At 35.3% G+C, this 18,750-nt stretch overlaps 1 protein-coding gene across 2 annotated transcripts in view; it reads right to left on the bottom strand.

Annotated features, from left to right (window-relative positions):
• The window catches only part of Keap1 (kelch like ECH associated protein 1), a 188,180-nt gene that overhangs the window by 134,175 nt on the left and 35,255 nt on the right, over positions 1-18,750 (bottom strand). The window lies entirely within an intron of this gene.

Below are 18,750 nucleotides of genomic sequence, written 5' to 3'. Positions count from 1 at the left end.
ACTGTTCTCTCCAACTAGACGTCTATTTCTGCCTATTACGTTTTAATAATGTGTCAGAGGAAGAACAATTGTTTATATGCATATGAAGTCTGACTAGTGTAATGAGTAGCTAGTCGGCGATGTATGCAATGGATGAGGAAAGGAACTGGCTACCCTACCCCATTATCTCCTGGCCTATTGCCCCATGAGTGGTGCCATCTTGGTATCGCTTTTGAAGTTCAAACCTGTCTTTGGACAGTTGACTAAACAACCACACAGTTTCAATCGTAGAGCCCGGAATTTTAGGTGCTAAAAGTTAATATTGTTCCTCGGTATAAAATAAAGCCATGCCCCCCCCCCCCATTCTTTGAAACGTCTGTCTTGTCATTCAGTATTTTTCTTTTGGTGCCGTTAAAAGTCCCTAATTCTCTTAAATACCCTTACAAATTAGCGCACGGTTTACAAGATTCATTACCCAGTCCTTGTGACTCTTGTCTATTATTACATATCGGACTCCTGTGAATTAGGCTTAAAACCCTCCTTACGGGCACCACTTCTATTCATCTACACTCAGTGTCATTCTTAACTTTTAGCACCTAAAATTCCAGGCTCTAAATCAGCAATGTTATTTCGCTTGCACAACGAACGAACCTTGTGGGGAATATTTCCTCCCTTGAAGTAGAAGAAAGGTTGCCATTTCATTCAGCGCAATAAAAAAGGTGTTTCATTTGCCATCATGATCTTTCTTACACCTTCCCCTGGAAAGATACGAGTAAATAGACATGTCTATCCCAGCCATAAAACTAGAGTGTATTTATAGAAGCTTTTCACTATAAATGTTTACTATAAGAGTTGTGAACTCATCATGACAAGGCATTCGGTATTTTATCCTGATGTATGTAGTAAATGTACATGTAAACATTTCTAACCGATAACGCAATCACCAAATTCTCATCGTCTTTGTAACTTTACCGAAGATAACAATAATCTGAAAATGTGACCGACAGTGTATGAATTTATGAACAAATTTACCTCCTACAAAGTACAGTCTTAGAAGAAAGTTTTGTCGCACGGATACTTTATAAGTCCCAGAAAGGAGGCAGTGCGCATGATCAGACGTACAACAAAACAAAATTAATTTTATTACCTCAATTAGTCCTCTTGTGACCCACGTCTCACGTCCTCTGATCATGCGCACTAAGTATCTTGCGACAATTTTTTTTCTAAGACTGTAATGTACGAACTAATAAACATACTGTATTATGATATAGTTAAATAATGCCGGGTACGTCATTCACCCATATGAAGCCAGGTGGACCAATTTACCGACAGTCGTTTCCCAGGGTGCGTCATAGGAGGCTGGTCTACGCTACACCCGAATGAGATAAGATGATTAAGGAGATTTGTTGGGATCCCACAGGGGAACCGGAGAAAATCCCTGCGTTACCTGAAGCACGGGTTTGCCTAACACAGTTAGTGGGGTTTAAAAAGGGCTACAATGGCTATTTGCGCCCTGTGCTCCACACAAGTTATAAATCGGGGGTATACTGAGGATCGAACCCGGGTCCACAGGATTATAAGTCCAGCGCTCTAGCCACTAGACCACCGTGGCGGCTGATTAATATTAAAGATAGATCACGGCGATCTTGGAACGAAGGAATGCAACAGGCGATGGAGAGTAGGGCCTAGCATGAAAAATGGGAATGACGAGGCAAGATTCAGTTCTATGAAGCATAGACAGAGTCCCAAGACCGCCTAAAATTCTTTTCATTTTTCACATGAAATAAAAAAAAATCGCTGCATAGAGGAAGGCATTCCATTCCAAGAACACTGTTATCATCACCGTCTTCGTTATAGTTGTCATCATAATTATAATCATTTCAAATACTAGGTCATAAGGCCTGTTACAGTCTTGTGTTTCCTATCAATCTTTGTGGGGGAGGCAGAGCGATGTTTTCCCATTAGAACGACATTTCAAGATAGCTGTTGGATATCGTATTTTCTAGTAGATATTTTAGTAACATGATTCTCAAATAATTTTGTCAGTTTGTGATGTCCAGTAATATTCAGTGTTAAGTTCTTAAAAAGTTTTCTCATTTGTCTTGTGATCAAATTTGATTTATCCCGCTGTTCGTCTTATAAAACGCAAACTAAAGTTTTATAAACTTCATTTTAGAAAATAGCTGCTCGCACTGGTAGGTCGATGAATACCGATACATACTCAATTTTTGCGACAAAATGCCTAAGCAGTGGATATGTAGGCCTACTACTGGGCATATTTTAAATTTTTTTACGCACGAGCTATTTCCCATGTAACTATACAACTTGCAAGTAGTAATTTCTTTTTTCGGTTTGTTAATTTCATTCTTCTGAACTTTCAATGACCTCTGCCTTTAATTTTTGCAGCTGGGTTGCACGTTCCACACCTTTATAGAAAGCAGAAATTTCTATACTAGTAATTCGAATATAGTAGATTCTATTATCAGGCAGTACATCTCACTTGAAGATATGTGTCGGAGGAAGAACAATTGTTAGTGGAATATGTAGCTAATCGGCGATGTATGCATTGGAGGGGAAGAGGAACTGACCACCCTACCCCATTATTTCCTGGCCTAGTTGCCTCATGAGTGATGCCTTTTTGGTGTTACTTATGAGGTTCAAACCTGTCTTCGCACAGTTGACTAAACAACAACAACAATATAGTATATGTTTGAAATGAGCAACTATATGAAACATTCATTCAAATTTATTTTAATATCATGTTGGAAACTGAATTGTCATTACCGCTAATAAAAAATAATTATAACAGACTTTCGGTTTTCTTGTGACCAGAGTGTTGTTTTGGATAATGTCTTTTCATATTTGTAATTTCAAACCTATAGAGAACTTTAGAATCCAACAGACACTTTGCATTACCTTCGAAAGAAACAACAAAATATTTATGTTCCAATTCTTCTTGGAAATGTCACTTGTAAGTTCCTAAAGTAGATATTTGTGAAGAACACATCGTACCGCTAGTGAAGATCCGAAGTAAATAATATGTATCGGTAGTATTTAATATTCTAGTCTTGCCTGCTGGAGGGAAGCGTTAGCAATAGCAACATGTGCTAGGCATACATTACTTAACTTTCATTATTCACTTTCATGTTGTTTTATGATCTAGATATTAATGTAATCACTTTTGTATGCCTATTGTATTCAATCAGAATTAGTCTGGCCCTTAGCTCTGCCAGATTAAATAAATTATTATTATTATTATTATTATTATTATTATTATTATTAAATTGCTTTCACACAACATTATTGTTCTATTCCTCAGAAGCGTAGCTTATGAAAGACAAGAAAGAAATTTTCTCTAATGCTCCTCGCATATCGTTTGCTATTATGTTCCCATTAATAAAATAAAGTTTAAGACTATGGTATGGATTACAAGAGAGGATGGGACAAGCTCACACGCACGTAATACAATGAACTCATATCAATGATAGGTCTATCTATATCTTCATATTTTGGTATGAATTCTTTCACATGCTGTAAAGGTAACTATAAGACACTCCAACTTTGCTTCCCTCCCAAAGAAAATAATGCTAAGGATTTTTATTGCCCTTAAATTCCATCGCCCTCCGCCGGGTTTGAATCCGCGACTCTTGGATCCATTGGCAAGCACAGTAGCAATTAAAATCACCGAGAACAACAATAGGCTCTAGTAATGTTATTTTCAAGTACTCACACAGTTTACTCTCTACAAGCGAGTTGTCGAAGTCATAATAAAATATACATGAAAATTAATGCTATAAATATTTTCATGCACGAATGAAGCGTCATCGGAGAAAACATCAGAGGAACAATTCTGAAGATTTTACAGTTGCATACGATTGTTGGAAATTCTTAGTGGAAATTCATACTGTAGGGATGAAACATGGCGTAGACGTAGAGTATGTGACGTACATTTGTTTTTAAAATTAAAAAAAAAAATGTTTTATTTAACGACGCTCGCAATTGCCGAGGTTATATCAGCGTCGCCGGTGTGCCGGAATTTTGTCCCGCAGGAGTTCTTTTACATGCCACTAAATCTATTGACAAGAGCCTGCCGCATTTAAGCACACTAAAATGCCATAGACCTGGGCCGGGATCAAACCCTCAACCTCGTGCACAGAAGGCCAGCACCATACCAACTGCGCCACCCAGGGCGACTTTGTTTTAAAACTGTCTGATGTTAAGTTGCAAAGTGCTCGCAATTAATGGCTACAGAATGCGGGGGAGGGGGGAGGAAAAAAAAGTAAATTCGGCACCTTTATCTCTGAGAGTTTCATGAAGATTTCGTGTCCTTGAATAAAAATACTCTTATTTCACGTAGCGTCAAACCACTCGAAACCAGACGATAAATTATCTGTTGAAAGGTGCAATCTTGTTAAGATATATTATCCTATACACATGCTCTTCCAAGACATTATTTTCTCGACAATTTCCACGGATGAGGAGTATTTCCATTTCTTCTTCGTCAGTGTGTATCTTAGAACACGACTAACGGACGAAATTGTTAACCTTGCATTCTGATAACTGATTGAGTTGTTACATTTATTTATCTATATAATGTCTTCAGTGTTTACAAATGCCCTGCTTTGTTGACTTCTCTTTCTTTGATTATTATGATTATTAATGATTATTAGAGGAGAATCTTTATTAATCTTTACGTACATTCTCTTTCTTTATTGGTTGGCGTATTTTTTATTTGTCTCCTAGGATGTATTATATAAAATTCCTTTGTTAGTGAATAATTATTATGCTAAATTTATTTCATTCGTGTATTTATTATAACATTTTAAAAAACCAATAGCCTACCTCTAGTTCATTTATGATTACCAACTACGATCGTACAGAAAATAGTACTTCATCTTAAACTAAGTTTTCATTTTCTGTTGTGCTTTTTTAATTTCCGGTTAACAGAACTGTACCTTATGACACATTTGAACATGTTTTGAATAGCTTAAAATTAATGTTTAAAAAATTACGCAGTACCACTTCAGAAAATGATTGCGTCACTGCTGTCTTAACAATTGGGACTGTGCTCAAGAGATACAATGTACCTCTTATAAATAATGTTCATTTGTAACAGTTTTCATTTCAAGTAGAATAAAATGTTACTGTGCGTGATCAAGATGAATGAGACACATTGTATATCTATATTTAATTCTGCATATAATACCGAACTCCATCTATAGTAAACCAATACTACGATTAGGATCTTTCTATCGATATATAACACAAATCAGTTCATATTAGATCAGTTATGCCAGCATCAACTCGCCATGAGTGCGTCGTCTGCCGTGTAAACGGTCCAGCTTGCGTGCACCTATACTATTCCCCTCCTTCGCCGCAAGAGGGGTGGAAATGAATCTCAACAAAACTAGGTGAACACCACGTTTGACAGATTCTCACGTAGAGTTAGGCTGACCAGATTTTTATGGTGTCCAGCAGGGGACATCGGCAATTTCAAGAAAAACCACAAACACTTACCTAGTCACTCTTAAATGTTGCAGAAAATACATGCAACAGTAGATAAAATGATAGAACTTTGCATAGAACTAAATTGATAGAGTACGGTATCTTAACTTTCTGAATGAAATGCATAAACACACGTAACTCCTATACATAATTATAGCCACGAAGAACTCAATTTCAGTACTGACGCATGCATGCAAGTCTTTCACAGAATATTGTACACACTGAACACATACATTTTACAAATACTTGTTTGAAGAATGTATCTTTTTAAGGATCTGTTCATTCCCATACAGCTTCACACTAAGTTTTCCACATGAGAAATGAAAGTTTGTTTTCACTTTTAACAAAGCTTTAACTGTTTCAACTTTCATTCTTGCCTTTTCATCAGTCCAGATTGAGTTTATTGTGGAGAAAAGTCTTTCAAATGACGAATTACTGACTGGAAGGCACATGATTAATGACACTATTTTGAGAAGATTTTCAAATGGAATGGATTTTTTTATGTTGAAAAATATACAGTTTTTTTCACCTGCTGATTTGTCACAAAATTTCTCATTTTTTGAACTACTTAACAATGGACGCTGCGGAAGTTCTAACGCTTCCGCGCAACGCGAATGCTAAGATGACCAAAATCAAAGATGCTATGTTCTTCTCAAAGAGTGCAGAATATCTCATATGGTGCTCACTGGTTCTTTTGTCTGATACTGAGAACCGTTCAGAAATGTGAATGAATCGCAGCAGTTCCAGTAAAATGTTATTAAAACAAAATCAAAGCTTCTGGGGACAAAAACTGGGACATTTGCTCTCCGAGGAAGCAACTCAAAACCGGGGATTATCCACGGAAATCGGGGACGTCTGGTTAGCCTACATAGAGTCCATTATGAAGATAGTTCCCAGCAAGACTGACAATGGAAGAATTATGTTTAGAGAACATCACAAAAATGTAAAAGATTGAAACTTTCACGAATAAGGACAAATCCGGATGCTTGTAATGTGTGTGAAAATAAAAGATTTGAATTATTTTAGTTTTATTTTAAAAATTGGTCAATATACTTATACAAAAATTTTGAAAAAGTTCAAGATATAGCCTACTGAGCATTTATTCATGAACATTAACAATATAGTAATATTTCAAATTGTTTGTTATAATTTGAAATAATTTTCATTATGAATTATTGTTAACTATACCTCCATAGAAATATTATTTAACATGATTGTCGAAACATAATTTCCCAAATAAATTATCCTAATACTAGGTTATGTATAGCCTAGTATTAACTCTACATTACTGTAGTAACTTATTCCCTGTACAACGTACATCCCTTACTGACGATTTCTCTTACACTCACTCAAACCAGAACACACGCAAAGTGCACTCTGATAGGTAGCAGTTCGTAACCTTGTCAGTGTCCTTGACATACCTGCATTAGATAATGTACAGTGCACTATCACCTGAGATTATGGTTCAAGAAAAACTTTTGCGTCCTAGTGGAACCGGAATATGTGTGTAAAATAAAGTATCGAAATATGCACGCAAATGTGAATAAAATACTAAAATATACAGAATAGATATGTAAATTGTAATTACAAATTATATAACAGCAATAGCAAGTACTTATTCAGGGTGATTCACGAGGATTTACCGTCCTTTACGGAGCTTATTTTCGAAGGCATTCTGAGCAAAAAATGTCATATGAACATGGGTCCTATTCTCGATATTTACAGAATTACGTTTCGTTATTGGAACGCATTGCTGTGAACGCGTGATCTTGGTCAGCGTGCAGTCAGCAGCCAGCGCGAGTGCTATGGAAATCAAAGATAGCCGTATCCAGTTACGTAGAGCGACGAGTGCCGTTCACAAGCGTGCGACCAAGTGTACTCAAGCGGACGGCGACATTTTTTAAAATGTGTTGTAAACTCTCCAAGATGCAAAATTGAATTACAAATAAAAGTCGGTAGAAGTGGTGTCATTTGTAATAATTGTTGTGATAAGTGCGTAAGAATAATGCAATTTTCTAGTTAAAAATAAAAAAAAAGATGTCTGTACGAAGCAACTAAGGAGTTCACAGCACATTTTTAGCTTCATAATACTTGCCAATTAAAGAAATGGTACTTCTGAATGGTTCATTCTCCATTTGTATTATTCTTTTACCTTCAAACTAAAGAATGGACGTATTTTACAAACAACTTTAAATTAGTGTAACTCTGAAAATATTGATAATAGGAACTATGTTTATATGACATTTTTTGCTCAAAATATCTTCAGAAATGAGTTCCGTAAAGGACGGTAAAGCCTCGTGTATTACCCTGTATATAAACCCATAGATAGTAGAGACAGTAGGCAGACAGAGAAAGCGTTGGATTGAACAGTTTCTTTTTTTCATGAAAGCGAAACAAGTCTTACAGATTTAACACACGATTGCTGTTGATGATAATAATTGGATAAATTAGGAGATAATCATCGCGCCTATGAATTTACGTAATTCTTGCTGCTGATGCAGTTGCATGCAAAGAAAGTTATTTTTAGATTTCCACCGTGAAAGGTCTACGTGTCTTGCTAAAGAATGTTTTATAACAGTGAAAATATACATCCTACTTCACATGCATTTATCGGTATTAACCCATTACAGAAACGGAAAAGAGTAGGTTGCCAAATTTGCATAACAATCAAGTACTAACTACCGGACAAACTGGTTGGAACATTTAGGAAAAATGGGCGATCGTTTTATCCCCAATGGCTACTTGAATATATTAGAGCCGAAGGAACGCTGGAGCCATAAATTCTAAAGAGAAGGGCATGACATCGGAAGAAATCACGATTGATTTCATTATTGCATTTGACACCGCTAACGATACTGATGACTGCGACGACGACGACGACGATGATGATGATGATGTCTGAAAATACAAGTTTTAATTTAAAATTACAAATACTACAGAGTGTGCATTTTAGTGAAAATAAGAAAATATGCATAAAAAATTTGTCCATATGTACCCAGTGGTGGCGTTCTAATTTTTTTTAACAACCGGTTCTCTCCTCTAATGAACATTAATTTTAACATTTTTTATATCAAATATATTAAATAAGCTGATAATAACTGGAATGCTCCATGCTGTTGCAGAATTACGTGTACATGAATTTTAAAAACTCGCGAATGCTGACTCGCGTCACGAATAAGGGGAGTACAAAATATTCACAACACTAACTAGCTTTGAATATCTGATCACACTAGAAAACTGTTTGAAATATCGGAAGATGCATCTGCACATGCACTTATACCCTCTGTCACATCAAGTTTATTTAGGGTTATCACATGAGAAACATGGAAAGCAGGCCATCCTATCTGCAAAAGCAGGACATAACGTATCTGAAAAGCAGGATTTTCTACAAAAAGCAGGACATGATAACGTGACACGTGACGTGACGTTACGTTTATCTTCAATGTTATATACAATAAGGTAAACTGTTAGTGTTAGTGTACAATAAAATTAATACAAAACTGTTAACAATCATTAATTAAATAATGATTATACCGATTATAAATAACTTATACCTTGTACAGGTTATAAATAACTTATACCTTGTTTAGTTCAAGATTGTTGGTACTTCTCTGATGACCGAATTTATTTGACCAAGGAATGTCATTTGTCACCCAGTAAATACTTCTTGAAATCCATACGAGATATGTTAAATTAAATTTTACAAACATATTTCCTCTAATGGACTCTAGACATAGATGGTTTCTCTCTTTCGCCCATTGAGAACTGACGAAAGAGAAAAGCTGCACAATTAATTTCTGATTTTATACAATGCCTGGCCTGACGCAGTTAACACACCTAAAAACCAGGACATTTCCGACGAAATCCGGAAGTCTGGTAATCCTAAGTTTATTTAACTTTTCACTTTCCGAAACATTATCCATTGAATCATCTATTTTACTTTTCTTATAGACGTACCGCTACCACTACTAATGAAAAAACTTGATCGAATGCTTAGCGAGCTGTATTACCGTTTACTTTTAAATTACATTTATTGTGGTATTAAAAAGCTGAAAAATTTCGTGTTGAATTAATGTTCTTCCTTTCTGTAAAAAGCTAATTTCTTAACTTTAAAACTACGAACTGCGACAAATTCAACAAGAGGTTCAGGCGAACCGGCTGAATGACACCACTGTATGTACCGTACTATCAAATTTCATATAAAATTGTCAACCAAGGCATATGTGGCCAATGTTATTGAATGTAATATGCATTTTGCACATAAATCCAGTTCCTAATTATTCATTTAAACAAATTTTGTATTTATAGCTTTTTTTTTTTACTAAACCCCTGCATATGATTCATATAAAGATACGATCATTTAGTCAAGTTATGATGCGTCAACTTTTTAGTATTTGTGTAACACTTGACCCGTAACAGAGGGCTTCCGAAGTAGCCTATAAACTACTGACGTAGAGACTCAGAGTCTTTAATTAAAAATGTGAGTTATTGATTATTTTCACATTATTTATATTTATGTAGATAACAGTGACAACTATGGAATGTTCCGTGTGGCAGTCTTACAGAATTTAGTTCGTGATAGTTTTTAAATAAGATATTTCCACTATCTACCAGTGATGCAACTTAGCCATTTTATAGCTAGATCTAGCTTTTAAAGTTGCAGCTAGCCACTAGTTCGCGAAAAAAAAAAAAAAAAGCTGCTAGTGACATTCCTGGCTATTATTTTTTGTCATTTTCAGTTTTCACGTCCAAATTTTAAATTAAAAGCACAACATTCAATTAAACCAGTTGTATTTTCATAATTATGAAGTATATTACTTTAATTGTTGGTATTTGTATTGGATTTATAGTTTGGGTTTAAAGTTATTTAACATTTTTTAATCTGTAATTTATTCACTCTCAATTTTGAGTCTTACTCATTCAGGCTGGTTTATATTGTATTATATTAACTTCTATTCATTTGTAATTTACTAGCATTAAATAAATAAATAAATAAATAAATAAATAAATAAATTGCGGTTTTGAACTCCCGACCACGAACGTTTGCTCATAAGGGCGTAAATTTTTTAATTAATATTTCTGTTTTGTTTAAATATTTGAAATATTCATTCTTGTTTTTATGTATATAATAGTTTTGTAATATATTTTTGTTTCTGTTAAATTCAATATGTATCTTTGTAACTTCAATTACAACCAGTCTCACAGTTTATAAACAAGTACCAGCTGCAGTGGAAAAATCATGTCCAACGAATGAATCGGAATAGACTTCCAGAAGCCATGCTTCAATACCGTCCCCAAGGGAAGAGATCTTTAGGCTGTGCAAAAAAAACAAGGTGGACCGAGAATGATTGACTGAGACCGTAACGGGTCTTGGACCTTATACTTGTTTGGATGATGATGTATTTTTGTAGTTTCCTGATTATAATAATTGTAATAAATGTGTATTTAAATTTGATTATAAATAAATAAAATAAAAATATTCCTCTTCCTCAATGATCCAGTAAGTTACCACATAATATGAATCAAATACTGTCACTTCAAAGGTCAAACCTCAGCTAGCCTCTGCATGTGACGCCATATGGCAGAGTGAGGATATCGGGGAATTACTGCTTTTCTGCCGAATCACTCATTTCATCATTACTTGAATTCGAGCTGCAACTTGCAGACAGTGATCATTCATCACTCCGCAAAATGCCATTGATCTAAATACATCCATTCTGGAGTAATTAATTTTCCAGTAAGTTTTCACAACAGAAAAATTGTTATATAATCCGCAGTTTGAAAGATAGAGAGATTGGGTTAGCAGTAAAAGAAACTTTATTTTTCACAGGCATTTGGTCCTTTTATAAACATCAGGGATTTCACATAAGTATAAAGACAGGAGTGCAAAATCTCTTTCGAAGGGGTGTCCTTAAATTTCTGGTAGAACCTGTACTACCTCACTAAGGATGGTCATCTTCCCATGTTTGATCCTATGTAATCTCATAAACAGTGCCATTATCACAGAAGTAGAAGTGTACAGATTCTCAATTCAAACACAAGATGGAAGGGAGATACCAAATACAAATACACATTATCACCAGGAAAACGTTCCCACCTGAGCAATGGAATTCTTCAAATAACCAGTTTATCCGAAGCCAGGGAAGTACGTTATCATGTCCTGAGACATGAAAAAGAAACAAATAGGAGTGTTCATTTATTTAAATAGCAAAAGAGAAACTGTATCAAGAGATATATTTCCACGTTTCGTAGCTATATGCATTCTTTCATACAGAGGAATACTTTTTATGAGAAAATTTGAATATTTTTAATATGCGTAACAGATCGAAAGAACAAAAGTAATGACTAATGAGCATGTTAAAAGATAAGCTCGTTAAAAAAAAAACTAGACATAGTCTACCAGAACTTCTGCCGTTTTAGAAGGGAGAAGAAAGCCAGAACAGCCAAAGCGAAGTTAACAGGATCATTACATTTTTTGTAATCGGAGTATAAACCAAGAACAATCCGCATTGGTGTTAGGGATGGCTGTGAATTACGAAGAAATATTGTAGATCGTTGGCGAAATCTTGGTAGAACACTACTAACCTTGCCCACCACGAATTCCATTTCTTGTATGTTATATTTCCTTTTCTATAAGTGAATCATCTTTGGGCAAGGTACGAGTCGAAAGCTGTGAACAAAAATTCTGAAATTCTGTGATGGACGTTTTAATAGGACTTTGCATGTTGTTGCAACGAGATTGTGTACATTGCTACATTATCGTTGATGTTTGCTGATTTTCACTTCGCTACAATATTGCAAGTCCTCCACTATTTTTTCCTAGCATGATTTTTTTGACAGAATAATTTAGTTCCTGGTTCGTTCTTGTGCTCTTATGTTTTGAACTCTTTGAAAAAAATTGTTGCTAGTTTGATTGCAGTGTCAACAGTATGTATGTATGTAATGTAATGTAATGTATTGAATTATATTGCATTGCGTTGCGTTATATGTACGCAACATAAAACTCCATACACCGCGACTGGCGAAAGTATCAGTCCTAAAATCTTTAAACTGCTTATGATGATGATTATTATTATTATTATTATTACTCTATTATTATTATTATTATTATTATGTACATTATCAAGATTTCAGATGATATGTAGTACTATCCGTAAGACAATAAGCAATAAAACAAGAAAAGATACGAGCAGTGGCGACTCGTGATATTTTTTATTTGTAGAATATGAGATTGACGACTGATGACCAAGATAGAAACTAATAATAATAATAATAATAATAATAATAATAATAATAATGCATGCGCAATTAATTTGCTACAGTTAAATTCTTCTAAATGATCAAATACAACTTCAGATATTCTTTCGGCAGTCCTGTCATCTGAAAGTCCTGTTAATTTTTGTGTTTTATTATAGCTTATTTTATTTATTTTTATGTAATTTTGGTTTTATTCATTTTATTTTTTGTTCTATCATGTTAAATTATAATTTAATTTATAGACGTTTGAAATGGGCAGGGCATGTAGCACGTATGGGCGAATCCAGAAATTCATATAGAGTGTTAGTTGGAGGGAAAAAGACCTTTAGGGAGGCCGAGACGTAGATGGGAAGATAATATTAAACTGGATTTGAGGGATGTGGGATATGATAGAGAATGGATTAATCTTGCTCAGGATAGGGACCAATGGCGGGCTTATGTGAGGGCGGCAATGAACCTCCGGGTTCCTTAAAAGCCAGTAAGTAAGTATTATTTAATTCATTGTATTCTTTTAAAATGACCAAGAAGACTACAAGGGTACTTGAAAATTCGTATTGTGGTCTTTGACAGGGTTTCCACACCACAACCCAGAAAGAAGGATCGTTGTATTAGGATATAGGTCATATCCTCAAACGCGGTTAAAGTCAAGCCATACCCCAATCACTCTCCGCCCCCACCCCTGTCCATAACTTCACTGCTAGAAAAAACCGTTTGCTGTAAGATATTTGGATGGTTCGTCGCAAAGTATTCCTAAGGTTTGAGATGTGCAGTGGCGACAACTCACGACAGAAAGTGGAAGTTTGAAGAAAATAATTACATCGGGACGCATTAAAATTCAAAATCTGCAATTAAAATGTTTTCTGTCCTCGGAGGCACGAAATTAAACTGTAGGATCATCCTCATATCCTTCATGGAGGAATCGCCACTCGATACGAGAATGAAATTGTATAATGACAGTCCCTACGTTGTTTTATGGAATTGAGGTATGGTTAACATCAAATAAAAATAAGAAAAAAAAAATCAGTACATAAATTCGTTTTCTAAGGAAAACTAAAGGTTGCCCACGTAGACTTATGATTATTTATGGACAGAAACGGAATAAAACAGAATTGCAAATATTTAGATACTTGCCATTAATGAAGAAATAGAAAAGTATTGTAAAAATTGGTTAAACCACATAAATAGGATGAACAATTAATTCAAGACTTCCAAACTATTAACCATATTATGAAGAGAAATGTACAGTAGTGGCAAAAAAAAACCGGACCGACCCTTGTAGCTGATTTCAGAGCCTTGTTCACTCCAGAGCACGATAGACTGGTGGTTCGAATCCTGCCTGGGAAGGAAACTTTTTTTGTTCCTTATTCAAATTTATTCCCAATACTTTTCGATTGCAGCGATATTTTACTACTTAATTAACTTATTATTCCCAGAACATGAATTTTACCAGCAATCGAAAAGTATTGGGAATAAATTTGAATACGGAACAAAAAAAAATTTCCTTCCCAGGCAGGATTCGAACCACGAAAGCCTTAGTTACCAGTCTATCGTGCTCTGGAGTGAACAAGGCTCTGAAATCAGCTATAAGGGTCGGTCCGGTTTTTTTTTTTTTAACATAGGACACGGGAAAAAAGAGATGGAATAATATACTGAGGCAGTTTGCCTAATACCGTGAAGTATAGATTATTATTATTATTATTATTATTATTATTATTATTATTATTATTATTATTATTATCATCATCATCATCATCATCATCATCATAATCATCATCTAGCGCACAAGTATAACATTAAGCCAGTTCATAAGAAGAAACTGTTTAGTTTACTGTAACTATTCAAGAAAGACAAATTTAAAATCGTGCGGTTTCAGCAACGAATGCGCAGAGCAAGAGTTGCGAAGACTGAAAGGAATAGCTTGTCCCTCCCCTCTCTTCTTGTGCAGGCTTGGAACGTAACGAGAGAAAGAGACCTGCTGCCGAGCCAAGGTCCTACGACCTTCGCTCGTTCACACAAAATACGTAACTGCAGCTTCATGATTCAGCAACATTTCGTGACGGACGTCGAAACCTTGATCTAAAAATCTTCATTATATTTACAATTCCTGAAGCCGATAGTCAGAGAACTAAAGGTTGTGTGTTAAAGCACCCTTTTACATTAAATAATGGGCATAGTGGCTATCTCGAGATTTTGAGAATAACAAACAACGTGGTGTCTCTGTTAGTCTAGCAGTGCATGGCGTTGGCTAATAACGTCTGGGTCGTACTATAATGAAGAGAGAAGGAAAACATGAATATGCTGTTTTTTTATCGGCTAAAAGCCTCTGCGTGACATTGGAATAACTACGATCTTATCTAGTGTAATAATACTATGGTTAGAATTCATTAGTCTTAAGAAGATTTGATACGTCGCACAAGAAAGTACAAGTGAGTTTTTCTATGGAGTGTAGATAGTGCCAGTTATAAGCAAAACACATTTCGATATGCATAATATAATACAATAATAATATATTACAAGGATTCTTTGACCGAATGGATTTACTACGTTATGCAATTCAGTACCATTGGACCACCGGCGTAGCTGAGGCGGTAGATGCGTTTGCCTTCTAATTCGAATCTGCATTCGGGCGTGAGTTCGATTCGCGCTTGGACTGATTAAATGGTTGACTTTTTCAGTGTTTTCCTAATGGTGAGGCGAATGTCAGGTATTCACTTGGCGAATCCTCGGCCTTATCTAATCAAATACCATCTCTCTATTACCAATTCTATCCACGTTAAATAACCTAGTTGTTAATACAGCACCGTTAAATAACCATGTTAAAAAATTGATGGTGTGGGGTAACTTCGTGTTTTCGCAAGTAATTTAATCTTAGTTGTATACACAACTTACGTATTAGCAAGTAGTTGAATTCGATCCCGTGCTTTTAACGAGAGGAATGAGAACATCACGATGATAATTTCAGTATCTGTTAATCACAGATTACAGTGAACGTGAGCATCACCTGATTTGTTTTGTCAATAAGCATTTCCTTTTACTAAGTTGTTTGTGTGACTTACCTACGTTTTCTAAGAAACAGAGATGTTATGATGGGCACAAAAAAAGTCTGTAATTTTCGTGGGAGCGTCTTTCATTAGTATTTACAATTTTTCCTGCAACTCACTCTCTTTGAAATAGGTTCAAAGTACGGTTTGATACATGAACATAATTACTTACTTATTTACTTATTATTTACTTACTTACTTACGGCTTTTAAGGAAACCGCAGGTTCATTGCCGCCCTCACATAAGTCCGCCATCGGTCCCTATCCTGAGTAAGATTAATCCCATTTCCCTCAAATCCATTTTGATATTATACTTCTATCTACGTCTCGGCCTCCCCAAAGGTCTTTTTCGCTCCGGCCTCCCAACTAACAATCTATATGAATTTCTGGATTCGCCCATACGAGCTACATGCCCTGCCCATCTCAAACGTCCGGAAAAGTTCCTTATTATGTCAGGTGAAGAATACAATGCTTGCAGTTCTGCGTTGTGTAATTTTCTCCATTCTCCTGTAATTCCATCCCTCTTAGCCCCAAATATTCTCAAACGCCATTAACATCTGTTCCTCTCTCAAAGTGAGAGCCCAAGTTTCACAACTATACAAAAAGCTGGTAATATAACTTTTTTATAAATTCTAACTTTTAGCTTTTTTGAGAGCATGCTGGATGACAAAAGCTTCTCAACCGAATAATAACAGGCATTTCCCATATTTATTCTGCGTTTAATTTCCTCCCGAGTGTCCTTTATATTTGTTACTGTTACTTCAAGATATTTGAATTTTTCCACCTCTTTATAGGATAAATTTTCATTTTTATATTTCGTACTATGTTCTGATCACGAGACATAATCATATACTTCGTCTTTTCGGGATTTACTTCCAAACCTATTCTTTACTTGCTTCAAGTAAAATTCCCGTGTTTTCCCTAATCGTTTGTGAATTTTCTCCTAACATATTCATGTCATCAGTATAGACAAGCAGGTGATGTAACCCGTTGAGTTCCGAAACTTCTCTGTTATGCTGGACTTTCCTAATGGCATATTCTAGATTATAGAGCTACGTTAAAAAGTAAATATGATAGTGCATCTCCTTGCTTTAGTCCGCACTGAATTGGAAAAGCTTCCGACAGAAACTGGCCTATACGGACTCTGCTGTACGTTTCACTGAGACATTTTAATTAGAGCCTACATCAACATAATAATAATAATAATAATAATAATAATAATAATAATAAATTATCAGGCAGTACATCTGACTTGACGATATGTGTCAGAGGAGAACAATTGTTTGTATGCATCTGAAGTCTGAATAGTGGAATATGTAGTTAATAGGCGATGTATGCATCGGAGGGAGAAAGGAATTGGCCACCCATTATCTTCTGGCCTAGTTGCCTCATGAGTCATACTTTATTGGTGTTACTTATGAGGTTCAAATCTGTTTTCGGACAGTTGACTAAATAATAATAATAATAATAATAATAATAATAATAATAATGATAAATCATGCTATCTTAAGAGGTGGCTTTGTGTCGTGATGATCACAAGGCTAGGTCATCCAGATAATTGTTAATATGTAGTTTTTGTTTAAATAATAATAATAATAATATAATAATAATAAAATTAATATAGAAGACACTAACAAGCCCAATACTTTAAGTAGAAGTAGGGTGGTGTGATTCTGATTTAGATTAGAATATGCATTTTCAGTGTTAAAGTCGTTTTTAGATGAAAATTTTCATAAGTAATAGGGCTGTCACAAGAGATTTTCTTCTTGTCGATAATTTATCCAAAGGAAATGGAATATTCGCTTGATATTTTCTTTCTTACTTACTCTGCTTAACCTCCCCTTTTATCCGACTTAAATTCCATTGCTGGTAGGGCAGGGTGATTCACTGGATCGCACATTAGACATCTCACAAATGCGGGCCTACTTGATCATGGGAGCGGAATGACGCAGGGCCATCGCTGTGACATTACAGGGCAATCACAAGACAATGAACGAACGCCCAGTCCCGAGGACGCAAGATAATTTCTTCCATTCATTTCCTAAGCCTGGATTCGAACCACGGGCCGTTTGACACAGCCACAACGGCGGTTCGCATATTTAATAATACTATTTCAGAACAGAATATTAAATAAATTATTAATAAATGAAGATAATACCTGACATAATTAGGAACATTAAATCCAGACGTATGAGATGGGCAGGGCATGAAGCAAGCATGTAGCATGTATGGGCGAATCCAAAAATGCATATAGAGTGTTAGTTGGTAGGCCGGAGGGAAAAAGACCTTTGGGGAGGCGAGACGTAGATGGGAAGATAATATTAAAATGGATTTGAGGAAGGTGGGATATGATGGTAGAGACTGGATTAATCTTGCTCAGGATAGGGACCAATGACGGGCTTATGTGAAGGCGGCAATGAACCTCCGGGTTCCTTAAAAGCCAGTAAGTAAGTAATAACGCATACTTTTTACTTACAGCGTATCGCATTTTATTCACATGACAATGAAGTCTTCACAAATACGATAAGAGCCATTTAGTGTTAAGCACTCTTAACTAATGAATAATAGCAATATTAATTTGTATATAAACACAATGAAATTAAAATATATATATATATATATACTGTATATAAATTTAATTAAATATACAACTTAAGACGTAACATTCTAAATGTGCTAAGTGCCAATTATTCAAATTTCATTTTATTCAATCTAAGGAACGAACATCCATATGAGAATATCATACTAAATTGACTTTGTCGTAGCTCAACTAACTGTGACTCATACGTGCGCCAAAAGATGGTGTTGTATGTATCTCAACATGCATTTCGCAGTGTGTTTTTCATAAATATCTCGGAAAATTGTTTTTGGCACTTAGCACATTTAAAATGTTAGGCCCTCAATTATGGAAGCGATATTCCATAAAAGTAAATTTATGGAATGTACTTGATGCCGACGAAATTGATGTT

This window comes from Periplaneta americana, chromosome 2 (genome assembly GCF_040183065.1).
Source record: "Periplaneta americana isolate PAMFEO1 chromosome 2, P.americana_PAMFEO1_priV1, whole genome shotgun sequence".
Lineage (NCBI taxonomy): Eukaryota > Metazoa > Arthropoda > Insecta > Blattodea > Blattidae > Periplaneta > Periplaneta americana.
This window is presented reverse-complemented; position numbering and strand designations above follow the sequence as displayed.